Below are 13,165 nucleotides of genomic sequence, written 5' to 3' on the forward strand. Positions count from 1 at the left end.
GGACATTAAAAATAATGATACCTAAGACCAAAACTATATTAATAAGTTAGTAAGCACTACTTATAAGATTCTCCTATGTATTGATATTAACCCGTCTCTAACATCAAGTAACAACCAATGCAGAATGAATGTAATGTATGAAGTATACGAGCTGGTCAACTCGTCGACCATGTCCACACGAACCACCAAACCTAGTTGATTGTTTTCAGACCCAACGTTGCTATCATTGGATGGATGGAAGAAGAGGAGGAGGAGAGGAGAGGAGAAGAGAGGGGGGGGGGGGGGGGGGACGGAAGGAAGGAAAAGGCGCAAAAGGATGGGGCAAGAAAGAGGGAGTGACAGTGGTAGTTGGGGTGAAGGAAGACATAAGAGAAACGCATTGCAGATGAAATGATTGCATAGTAATTATGGTGGTCGTTGGTTAGAAGGCACGATTAGAGTTTGTAAAAAAGGAGAATAGGTGGCAGAAGGAGGGGGCAAGAAAGAGGGAGTGACAGTGGTGGTTGGGGTGAATGAAGACATAAGAGAAACGCATTGCAGATGAAAGGATTGCATAGTAATTATGGTGGTCGTTGGTTAGAAGGCGCGATTAGAGTTTGTAAAAAATGAGAATAGGCGGCAGAAGGAAGGGGCAAGAAAGAGGGAGTGACAGTGGTGGTTGGGGTGAAGGAAGACATAAGAGAAACGCATTGCAGATGAAAGAATTGCATAGTAATTATGGTGGTTGTTTGTTAGAAGGCGCGATTAGAGTTTGTAAAATTTGGGACAAGGCAAATTGAAATTGCGAGAATTTTTTTTGGCTTATTTTTCATTTGAGCACGACTCACATTAGCGTATTCCATTCACGAACCAACCATTCGAAAGCCCTACTCCCAAGGGGAAAAAGATGAGCTACAAGAAAATCTATTAGAAACTGACATTAGACATTTGAATCCTTGCCCGCTCTTCTCCCTAAAAGAGAAGACAATTTCATTGCCTAGCTTCCTACTAGCAACTCCAACTACTACCAATCATAAGTAACATCCTAAAGGCAGGAAAAAGAAGGCTACTTATTAGGCATTCAAATGGGAGCTAGGAACTCTATTTAGTGATAGAAAGATAGCATGGAGAAAACAATATGAAAACAAGAAGATTCTCAGATAGATAGATGCTAAGGAAGAAAGAAGATGGAAGTCAGGAAACTAAGAATAAAGATATCTAGGATCAAAACCGCATAAATAAGTTAGTAAGCACTACTTACAAGATTCTCCTATGAATTGGCATTAACCCATCTTTAACATCAAGCAAAACTTGATGCAGAATAAAAGTTGTGTATGAAGTATATGAGCTAATCAACTCGTCGACCATGTTCACATGAACCACCAAACCTGGTTGATTGTTTTAAGACTCAATGTCACTGTCATCGGATGAAGGAGAAAGAGAGGGGGGGGGGGGGGGGGGGGGGGGGGGGGGGGGGGGAGGGGGGGGGGGGGGGAGACAGAAGGAAGGAGAATAGGCAGAAGGAAGGAGAATAGGAGGCAGGAGATGGGGGTAAGAAAGAAGGAGTGATGGTAGTGGTCGGGGCGAAGGAAGACAGAAGAGAAACTCATTGCAAATGAAAGGATTGCGTAGTAATTATGGTGGACGTCGGTTAGAAGGCGCTATTAGGGTTTGTAAAATTTGGGACAAGGCAAATTGAAATTGAGAGAATTTTTTTTGGCTTATTTTTCATTTGAGCATGACTCACATTAGCATATATGTTCCTTTTGGTTCAGGTGGACTCACGTTAGCCTAACAAAGAGTTCACTTCACAACAATGAGCAAGTCTCAGGTATTCCATTCACGAACCAACCATCTGAAAGCCTTACTCCTAAGGGAAAAAAGAAGAGTTACAAGAAAATCTATTAGAAACTAACATTAGACATTTGAATCCTTGCCCGCTCTCTTCCCTAAAAGAGAAGACAATTCCATAGCCTAACTTTCTACTAGCAACTCCAACTACCAATCATAAGTAACATCCTAAAGGTAGGAAAAAGAATGCTACTTATCAGGCGTTCAAATGGGAGCTAGGAACTCTATTTAGTGATAGAAAGATAGCATGGAGAAAACAATATGAAAACAAGAAGATTCTCAGATAGATAGATGTAAGGGAAGAAAGAAGATGGAAGTCAAAACACTAAGAATAAAGATATCTAGGATCAAAACCGCATAAATAAGTTAGTAAGCACTACTTACAAGATTCTCCTATGAATTGACATTAACCCGTCTCTAACATCAAGCAAAACCCGATGCAGAATGGATGTAGTGTATAAAGTATATGAGCTAATCAACTTGTCGACCATGTTCACATAAATCACCAAACTCAGTTGATTGTTTTAAGACTCAACATCATTGACATCGGATGAAGGAGAAAGATGGGGGGAGGGAAGGAACGAGAATAGGTGGCAGGAGGAGGGGGTAAGAAAGAGGGAGTGACGGTAGTGGTAGGGATGAAGGAAGATGGAGGAAAACGCATTGTAGAAGAAAAGATTGCGTAGTAATTATGGTGGTCGTCCTTTAGAAGTACTGTTAGGGTTTGTAAAATTCGGGACAGGACAAATTGAAATTGCGAGAAACTTTTTTGTCTTATTTTTCATTTTAGCGTAGCTCACGTTAGCGTCTCTATCCGTTTTAGCTTAGGCGGGCTCACGTTAGCTGAATCCAGCTCATGTTAGCCCAACAAGGAGTTCACTTCACAACAAGAAGCAAGTCTCAGGTATTCCATTCATGAACCAACCGTGTGAAATCCCTACTCCCAAAGGAAAGAAGAGGAATTGGAGTTACAAGAAAATCTATTAGAAACTGTCCTTAGACATTTGAAACCGTGCCCCATCTCCTCCCTAAAAAGAGGAGACAATTTCATAGCCTAGCTTCCTACTAGCAACTCTTACCAATCATAAGTAACATCCTAATGGCAGGAAAAAGAAGGCTACTTATCAGGCATTCAAAAGGGAGCTAAGACCTCTATTTAATGATAGAAATATCACAGGAAGAAGACAATATGAAAACAAGAAGATTGTCTGATAGATAGATGTAAGAGAAGAAAGAAGATGAAAGTCAAGATGCTAAGGATAATGATACCTAGGATCAAAACCGCATAAATAAGTTAGTAAGACCTACTTACAAGATTCTCTTACATATTGGCATTAACCTGTCTCTAACATCAAGAAAAACCCGATGCAGAATAGATATAGTGTATGAAGTATATTAGCTAATGAGCTCGTCGACCATGTCCACACGAACCACCCAACCCGGTTGAGTGTTTTCAGACTTAACGTTGCTATCATTGGATGGAGGAGGAGGAGAAGGAAGGGGAACAAGCGACAGGAGGAATAGGTAAGAAAAAGGGAGTGATTGTGGTGGTGGTGGAGGCGAAGGAAGACGGAGGAGAAACGCATTGCAGAAGAAAAAATTGCGTAGTAATTATGGTGGTCGTCCGTTAGAAGGCGTTGTTAGGGTTTGTAAAATTTGGGAAAGGGCAAATTGAAATTGCGAATATCTTTTTTGTCTTATTTTTCATTTAAGTGAGGCTCACGTTAGCGTCTCTATTCGTTTTGGCTTAGGCGGGCTCATATTAACTGAATCTGGCTCACGTTAACCCAACAAGGAGTTCACTTCACAATGAGAAGCAAGTCTTTGGTATTCCATTCATGAACCAACCGTGTGAAATCTCTACTCTCAAAGGAAAGAAGAGGAGCTACAAGAAAATCTATTAGAAACTATCCCTAAACATTTGAACCCTTGCCCGCTCTCCTCCCTAAAAAGAGAAGACAATTCCATAGCCTAGGTTCCTACTAGCAACTCCAACTACTACAAATCATAAGTAACATCGTAAAGGTAGGAGAAAGAAGGCTACTTATTAAGCGTTCAAATGGGAGCTAAGACCTTTATTTAGTGATAGAAATATAACATGGAGAAGACAATATGAAAACAAGAAAATTGTCTGATAGATAGATGTAAAGGAAGAAAGAAGATGAAAGTCAGGACACTAAGAATAATGATACCTAACATCAAAACCACATAAATAAGTTAGTAGGCCCTACTTACAAGATTCTCCTACATATTGGCATTAACCCGTCTCTAATATTAAGGAAAAACCCAATGTAGAATGGATGTAATGTATGAAGTATATGAGCTGGTCAGCTTGTCGACTATGTCCACACGAACCACCCAGCCAGGTTGATTGTTTTCAAATTTAACGTCACTATCATCGGATGGAGGAGAAGGAAAGGGAATAAGCGGCAGGAGGAGGGGGTAAGAAAGAGCGAGTGACGATGGTGGTAGAGGCGAAGGAAGACAGAAGAGAAACGCATTGCAGAAAAAAAGATTGCATAGTAATTATGGTGGTCGTCCATTAGAAGACGCTATTAGGGTTTGTAAAATTTGGGACAGGGTAAATTGAAATTGCGAGAAATTTTTTTTGTCTTATTTTTCATTCGAGCGTGGCTCATGTTAGCATTTCTATTTGTTTTGGCTTGGGGAGGCCCACGTTTGTTGAATCCGGCTCACATTAGCCCAACAAGGAGTTCACTTCACAACAAGAAGCAAGTCTCATGTATTCCATTCACGAACCAACCGTGTAAAATTCCTACTCCCAAAGGAAAGAAGAGGAGTTACAAGAAAATCTATTAGAAACTGTCCTTAGGGCTTAGACATTTGAAACCTTGCCCCGCTCTTCTCCCTAAAAAGATGAGACAATTTCATAGCCTAGTTTCCTACTAGCAACTCCAACTACCATCAATCATAAGTACTATCCTAAAGGCAGGAAAAAGAAGGCTACTTATCGGGCATACAAATGGAAGCTAAGACCTCTACTTAGTGACAGAAAGATGGCAGGGAGAAGAAAATATGAAAACAGGACGATTGTCTGATAGATAGATGTAAAGGAAGAAAGAAGATGAAAGTCAAGACGCTAAGAATAATGATACCTAAGATCAAAACCGCATAAATAAGTTAGTAGGCTCCACTTACAAGATTCTCCTATATATTGGCATTAACTCGTCTCTAACATTAAGAAAAACCTGATGCAAAACGGATGTAGTATATGAAGTATATAAGCTTGTCAGTTCATTGACCATGTCCACACGAACCACCCAACCCGGTTGACTATTTTCAAACTTAACTTGCTATCATCATATGGAGGAAGTGGAGGGGAAATGGAAGGAAGGGGAATAAGCGGCGGGATGAGGGGGTAAGAAAGAGGGAGTGACGGTGGTGGTGGAGGTGAAGGAAGAAGGAGGAGAAACGCATTGCAGAAGAAAAGATTGCGTAGTAATTATTGTGGTCATCCGTTAAAAGGCACTATTAGGGTGGTGGTGGAGGTGAAGGAAGAAGGAGGAGAAACGCATTGCAGAAGAAAAGATTGCGTAGTAATTATTGTGGTCATCCGTTAAAAGACACTATTAGGGTTTTTAAAATTTTGGACGGCCAAATTGAAATTTCGAGAATTTTTTTTATCTTATTTTTCATTTGAGTGAGGCTCACGTTAGTGTCTTTGTTCCTTCTTGCTTAGGCAAGCACATGTTAGCTAAATTCAGCTCACGTTAGCCTAACGAGGAGTTCTCTTCACAACACGAAGCAAGTCTCAGGTTTTTTATTCATGAACCAACTGTGTGAAATCCCTACTCAAAAAGGAAAAAAGAGGAGCTACAATAAAATCTATTAGAAACGGTCCCTAAACATGTGAAATCTTGCTCGCTCTCCTTCCTAAGAAGAGAAAAAACAATTCCACATCCTAGCTTCCTACTAGCAACTTCAACTACTACTAAGTAACATTCTAAAGGTAGGAAAAAGAAGGCTACTTATCAGGCATTAAAATGGGAGCTAAGACCTCTATTTAATGATAGAAAAATAGTAGGGAGAAGACAATATGAAAATAAGAAGATTGTCTAATAGATAGATGCAAGGGAAGAAAGAAGATGGAAGTCAAGACGCTAAGAATAAGTATACCTATGATCAAAACCACATAAATAAGTTAGTAGGACTTACTTACAAGATTCTCTTACATATTGGCATTGACCCATCTCTAACATCAAGCAAAACCTGATGCAGAATGGATGTACTTCATGAAGTATATGAGCTAGTAAGCTTGTCGACCATGTCCACACGAACCACCCAACCCGGTTAATTTTTTTCAGACTCAACGTCGCTATCATCGGATGGAGGAGGAGAAGGGTGGAAGGAAGGAAAGAGAATAAGCAACTGGAGGAAGGGTTAAGAAAGAGGGAGTGATGATGATGGTGGGGGCGAAGGAAGATGGAGGAGAAATGCATTACAGAAGAAAAGATATCGTATTAATTATGATGGTCATCATTTGGAAGGTGGTCATCCGTTAGAAGGCTCTGATAGAGTTTGTAAAATTTGGGACAGGGTAAATTGAAATTTCGAGATTTTTTTTTTTTTTTTGGTCTTGTTTTTCATTTGAGCATGGCTCACGTTAGCATCTTTGTTCCTTTTGGTTTAGGCGGGCTCACGTTTGCTAAATCCGGCTCACATTAGCATTGCCTAAAATCGTGATTTTTTTGGCTTTTTCAGCCGATCTCGACCTCCAAAATCACTTTCGAAACCATCGTCGAAATCCGGTTGACCTCCTCTTCAAAACCCATACCTCTACTTGCCATTTTCTCTCTTTTGTTTTGGCCATCTCCTTCTTGCCACTTTGAAAAATTGGGTAAATTTATGGTCCAATTCCGATCGATTGGAGTACTTCCAACCTTAATTGAAAACACTACCTGAATCATCGTTTTCTGTTTATTTGTGTTGGTATGTTGTTTTGCCCGTTTTGACCTTCTAATCGCCAGAAATTGGAATTCAAATTTGTGCCCACAATCTGTTCGAGAAAATGCCCCAGCCAATCCCGGCCAGCCCAGGCGCCCAGCGTGCTCGCCTATTCTGCCATTTCAAGTTTTGCCTCCTGCTCCCATCCACCACCTCCCCCAATCTCAGCCTCCCGTCATACACCCTCTAAACCATCCCAGCCCCCTTTTCCACCCTCATTTTTCCCAAAAATCACCTTCTTCTCGCCCACTCCACCTGTTTGACAAAATGCCCCATCCAACCAAATCACACTCTTCCACCTCCAATCCCACCCAAGCCAATGCACAACCAACTGCCCCCTCCCAAGCAATCCATCTCAACCCAATTCTACATGGGTTGACAAATTATAGGTCACCAACTCTAAGTTCCCGTTCACACTTCCCCACAATGTGGAAGGGGACAATCCGGAAATCTTCTTCTAGTTGATTTGCTCAATAAGGGTCAAGCCCAATGGCACCTTTGCCTTGAGGGTTTTTTCCTAGATGCAAGATGTCCTTCCATGTCGTCAGTCCATTGCCACATGTGTGTGGACAACTTATGGACTTCGACAAGTCCTATCCGGGAAACCATTTCTACTCCATTTCAAGGATAAGCCGCCTCCGCTCAGTTTTAGCGAATGGCCCCTGGATGTTTGGGGGGAAACACATCATCCTCTTTCAATGGCAACCCTATGAATCTACTAGATCTTCCTGGATCACTAAAGTCTCGGTCTGGATCCAATTGTCAGGATTGCCTTTTGCTCTATGGACGTATAAGGACTTAGGCTATGCGTCCAGTGTAGTTGATCGCCCATTATTGTGCGACCAATCGACCTATGATTCACCCTGCTTATTATGCCCAGGTGTGTTGGAGATCAATGCCGCCAAGCCTATCCTGCATCAATTTACTTTCAAGATTGAGAGCGAATCAATCCCAATTGATGTCGAGTATGAATGGAAGCCAAAGCAGTGTCCAAAATGCTGTGAGTTTGTCATGTTTGCCACCCATCAAAGGTGGCTCTTGAGCCCTAAGGCCCCTGAGGAGGCTCCTTCGGGTGTTCCACATCTGAGCCCTTCCAAGGCCTCAGAGATCTCCCAAATTTATAACTAAATGACTCTTTTTATAGTTGTTACTAATAACCTCAAAGTTTGAGAAATATATTACTAATACCACTTTTGTTATCAAATGGATGTTCAAAGTTTAAAAACTTATCACAAATATTGCTTAGCTGTAACTCTATACATTTTAGTTCGGTTTGCATAACACTTCTTATAAGACTAAGATTACTATTTATTTCAACATTTTATTATAAGACTAAGTATATTTAACTTATTACCGCAAATGACACAAAACGTATTTAGGCAAAGGGTATCTATGATATAATTTCAAATTTTGAAAGTCGGTAAAATCTGAAAATGCGAACGATATCATTCGAATGATAAAATGGGACAGTCATCCGATTTATTCCGGTTCGCAATCCGGTCAGATATAAAACACAAAATAAAAGAAAGAAAAAAAAGACCGAGAGAGAGGCTCTAGAAGTTAAAAACATCACTTCGTTGCTTCCTCTGCTCCACTCCAATCCCAAAACCATAGAGAGAGAGAGCCTTCACTGTCCCTTTTCACTCTCCAAATTTTCAGAGTACAAAACAAAACATGAGAACAAACAACAAAAAACACTTAGGGTTTTTTTCGATTTTTAGGTTTTTCTTCGTATAGGCGATGTCAAGTCTCCTCGATCCTCAAGCGTCCGTATAAAAACGGCGGCCTTCCTCCTCAGAACTTCTCGACGATCTTTGCAGGTACTTATTGTTCTTCGTTCACGCTTTGTTCTTGTGCTCAGCTCTTTGTCAACTACTTCGTTGCTCAGATTTATTTCGAAAATGTTTAATGTTGATTTATTCTCGTTTGTCTGCTTTGGAATGTATAGAATAGCGCTGTTTAATCGATCAATTCGTTAGAATAGTGTTGATAACGACAGATTTTATTATAAGCTGTTAAAGCTAAATTGGCTTGCTATATCGTGAATAACAAGCAAGGAACTTAGTTGTTAAAGCTTGGCTAATGACAGAGGTTGAATTAGTAAGTTTAAATCTACATTTAGGATGATCACTTTACAAACTGTTACTTGATTTGAGTTCTTTCTATGGGTTCTTTATAGTAAATGGAGAGTTGAGAACTTTTAAAATACTTAACTGGTTGGGGATTTGTTGGATTTGCTATGTCAGTGAATTTTTTGAACCTCTTCTCATATAGCAAGACGATCTTCATATAGTCTTTGCTTATAAGCATTAGCATGTATCTTGGTTTTGTTGTTGCGATGCACTTATATTATTGCATATTAGCGGCTTGTTTATCTTTCGCCTTGTTTCTTTTCTTTTCATATTCCATTATTTTTTATTCATGTCTATTCTTTTTGGTCAAATGATTGTGCTACAGTCGGTTTGTGTTAATGTGCCAAAGGAAGACCAACAATCATTTAGAGGATTTGTTCCTTGTGGAGTACGCCCATTGGTTCTACGAGGATAATTCAGTGGAAAAATAATCCATCACTGAAGTCATTCACTTTGAAGGAGTTCACTTCATTACGTATCCTTTACCATCTGTTTTTATTTGGACTTTATTTTTAATAATTTGATGTTCATTTGCACTTAATACTGTATCTTATCCACGATTATCTTCAACCTGCTTTCACCGTTGTGTTAGCTCATAATAAGCTAGAGACAAAGCAAATTGTTTAGGCATCGATATCATCACATAATGTACCTCTGTGACCCTTCATTCAAATGCTATTGATTGCTTTTATGATGCCTTTCTCTTTCTTTGCGTTCTTGTATGTGTTGCCCAAGTTTGGACGTGTAGAGCCAGACTGTGTGGTATATATTTAGTTTGGCAATAGTACAATCATGAATACTTGTCAGGTTTACAGACATAGTTTTTTAGTAAGCTTATTGACTGTTTGAAAGGAGAACACCCAAGAAACTGGACTATAGAGTTAGCAAGTGGGTGGATCTGAATTTGCTTTCAGTTTTTTGACATATCTTTTTATGCTTTTGCAAATAAAATTAAAAGGAACTTTTACCACTGATGATAGACTGTTTGATTTTTGTGTGGATAAGACAAGTATTTCTCGGTTAAGAAATTGCATGTCTGAAAGTGAATAGTTTGAAAATGGCACAAATAAGGACAAGGTAAAGCCACTTAAGATTGTTTTGCTGTATGTAATTTTGTTAATTCAAAGAGGAAAATTTTATTTTGGCTAATTAGGAATGATTCACTGCATGTGAATTCAGGGTGCTATAAAAAGATTTGTGCAGCCAGATTTAGATGTGTAATATATATCTTGAGCGGAGATTGACCATTTTCTGATCTTCTTCTTGTGCTGTTTCTATTTCTGCATGTTATTATATCTTTATTATCTTACCCTTTGTTTCCTTAATATATCTCAGTTTTCAACAGTTGTGATGTATTAAGACCTTATGTTGCTCACATAGACGACATATTCAAGGATTCACTTCTACAAGGTTCGAGTTCCAGTAACGGGGGCAATCATTTTGGATGAAACCTATGAACGGGTGAGGCTACCTATCAATACTAGTTTTTATCCTTTTTGTTAGAAGACTCCGAAATGTTAAGTGATCTTTGATATTCGACCAATCTGATTTTGTGATTTTATACTTTGTTCTTCCTGTACTGTGGTTGTTATGCACAAAAATGTTGATTTTGAATATGAATAATGTCCGCCTGTCTACACTCATGCTCATTTACCAGAAGTCAGGAGGCATGACACGTACCTGACATCAAGTCAAATTAGGGATATTCTTAGAAATACTAAGAAGAATGTGGCAGTATTGGTGATGTTTAATTCACATCTATGTTAGAAAAATTTTGCATTGCTTTTTATTGACACCTCTTCTTCTACTGTAGCTTCTGACAAAAAATTGGATTGTCGATCACAGACTTTCTCCTTACCTGTTCTAGAACCTCTGTCGTTCTTTTATTTTAGTGTAGCTTTTGAATAGGAATTGACTTATCAGCGAAACAGTACCTCACATGTTGCTTTTTTCTGCAAGTATTTTCCATTGTTTATCCATAATGATGGACTTTCCTATGATTTAGGATTTTAAAATTTCAACTGTGTATACTTGGCTATAGAACATTTTCAAGTTAAAACTGAAGTTCCGTTTATATTTTTACCCATATTTTATCTGCTACACTTGACAGTGCATACTAGTGAAGGGATGGAAAGGGTCAAGCTGGATTTTCCACGTGGAAAAAAAAACAAGATGAGAAGATCATACATGTGCCGTCCGAGAAGTAAGCTTGTCTCTTGTGGCAGTCTCTGATTGTTGATTGATTTTTTCTTTTTTTTAAATTGAACTAATTATCTCAGAAGATTAAAGAAATTTTTTGGATATCCATTATGAAGTCAAATATGGTCCCATGGCCTAGCCGCGATAATAAAGAAGTTCTCTAATTTATGCTGGTTGGTAGACATAATCTCAGTGCTAGAAATTCATAAATATAGAAATTAACTGATCCCGCTTGTTTTCTAACTTGGGAATAACATGATTCTGCTGGTTTCTGTTCCAAGCTTTTTTTCAACAGCATGGATCTTGTTTTTAAGGTTTTTGAGGAGGATATGGGCCAGTATGGGTTTAACCTGGGTCTCTCTTACTGTACTCTGAATATTGTTTGACCTACTTACTGCGGCATATGCAGGTCCTGGAGGAAACGTTTTGATGTTTCATGCTTCTTAACAAAGATGATACATTGAACTGATATTTGGACAGCAGAGGGTGCGGCTCTATATAATTGCTGGTGTCAGAGATAATACTTTCTTTGCCCCTCAAACAAAAAAGGGATCGTGTATGCTATATTTTGTCAATTAATTTATATCGATAGTTTCAATCTTCATATATTTTTTTTTCTTTTCTTTGAGTGGCTTCCTTGAGGACTTGAGAAAAATTACATCATACAGTTTTTCTCATTAACATGACTGGTTTTGTTTTTTAAACCATGTAGTCCGTTTTCTTTCCTATCTTTGAGTCTTTCTTCACAAGCATGCCTCCTGTTATTTGCAGGAAATTGCATGGCATCGGCTTGATGTCTTCAGCCAGCTACTGAAGATGTGATTCCCATGGGATCACTGGTCTGAAGCTTTACATGGTGGCTCTCTTTTTGGCGTGGGTCCTGGTATTCAACTTGGTTTTTTTCAGACAGGTTTTTGCAATTGGCTCTTAATAGGTTTATGATATCTTATGCAGATCTTTGAAAATTGGATTTCAAAGCATAAGCCCCCTATTGCTCCAAAACCTGATATGCCTCTCAAAGGTTTCCCCTTCTCCTTTTCCTGTGAAATTTTGTTTGGTAGAATATTATATTAGGTTTTATGCGTGGATTGGAAAGAGGGTGAAACTGTATAATGATATCAAGTTATAAATGTATCTCTCATATTCCTCGAGGGTGAAAATTATATGATGGTATCAATTTATATATGCATCTCTCATATTCCTCAGGTCATGTATTAGTTCATTTGAAGAACTCTAATTAAGTTAACAGAGTTGTGTCCATCTTTGTTACTAAAAATATGTTAGACTGTCAGCTGTCTTTATTTTATTTTGGCTGCAACTTCCAATGACAGATCATGCATCTTCCTAGAGTTGGAGTTTCGTGTATTTCGATAAACCGTAGGGCAGGGGTGGAATTTGCAACCTGTCAAAAGCTACTCAAACTCCACTCTCTACCCTGTTTTTGGGTTCTGATTACTCATCTCTTCTCTTGTGTCTTGGAAACCAAATATAGAAGGTTAAATTGTGGAAAGGTCTATATGTTTTTATTGGAAAGGAGATTAATACAGAGGATTAAAATTTGGAAAGGAAAGCTATATGAATTTATGGTTTCATGCTTGATACTTTTTGAATTCAGTACAATCTTTCACTTAGGCTAATAAGTAAAATGCTTGTTTATGCAATTTTATGTTCAGAAAATTTAGAGTTGTCTTTAACCGTTTCATAGAAAATTGGGTGGCTTGCTAATTATTTTTACAATGTTATTAGTTGTGTTTATTTTCCATTTTGTGAAGGGATCTGTGTGTGAAAGCCAAGAGCATTCTATAGGGAGTAACACAATGATTCTGGAGAATCAATTAACAAAACCTTCATCTGATTCTCAGCCTTCTGATACTGGCCCGGGCAAAAGCTTCAGGAACTTTAGATTCAATACGCTGCTATCTTGCAAGCAATGGAAGCTGGTTTCCACACTTAAAGGTCAAACTTACTTTTTTTTTTTTTTTTTTGTAAATTTAAAACGATCACATAGCTGCTTGGTTTCTACCGTTTCACCTGTATTA

The sequence above is a fragment of the Pistacia vera genome, unplaced genomic scaffold (genome assembly GCF_008641045.1).
Source record: "Pistacia vera cultivar Batoury unplaced genomic scaffold, PisVer_v2 Contig59, whole genome shotgun sequence".
NCBI classification, from domain to species: Eukaryota; Viridiplantae; Streptophyta; class Magnoliopsida; order Sapindales; family Anacardiaceae; genus Pistacia; species Pistacia vera.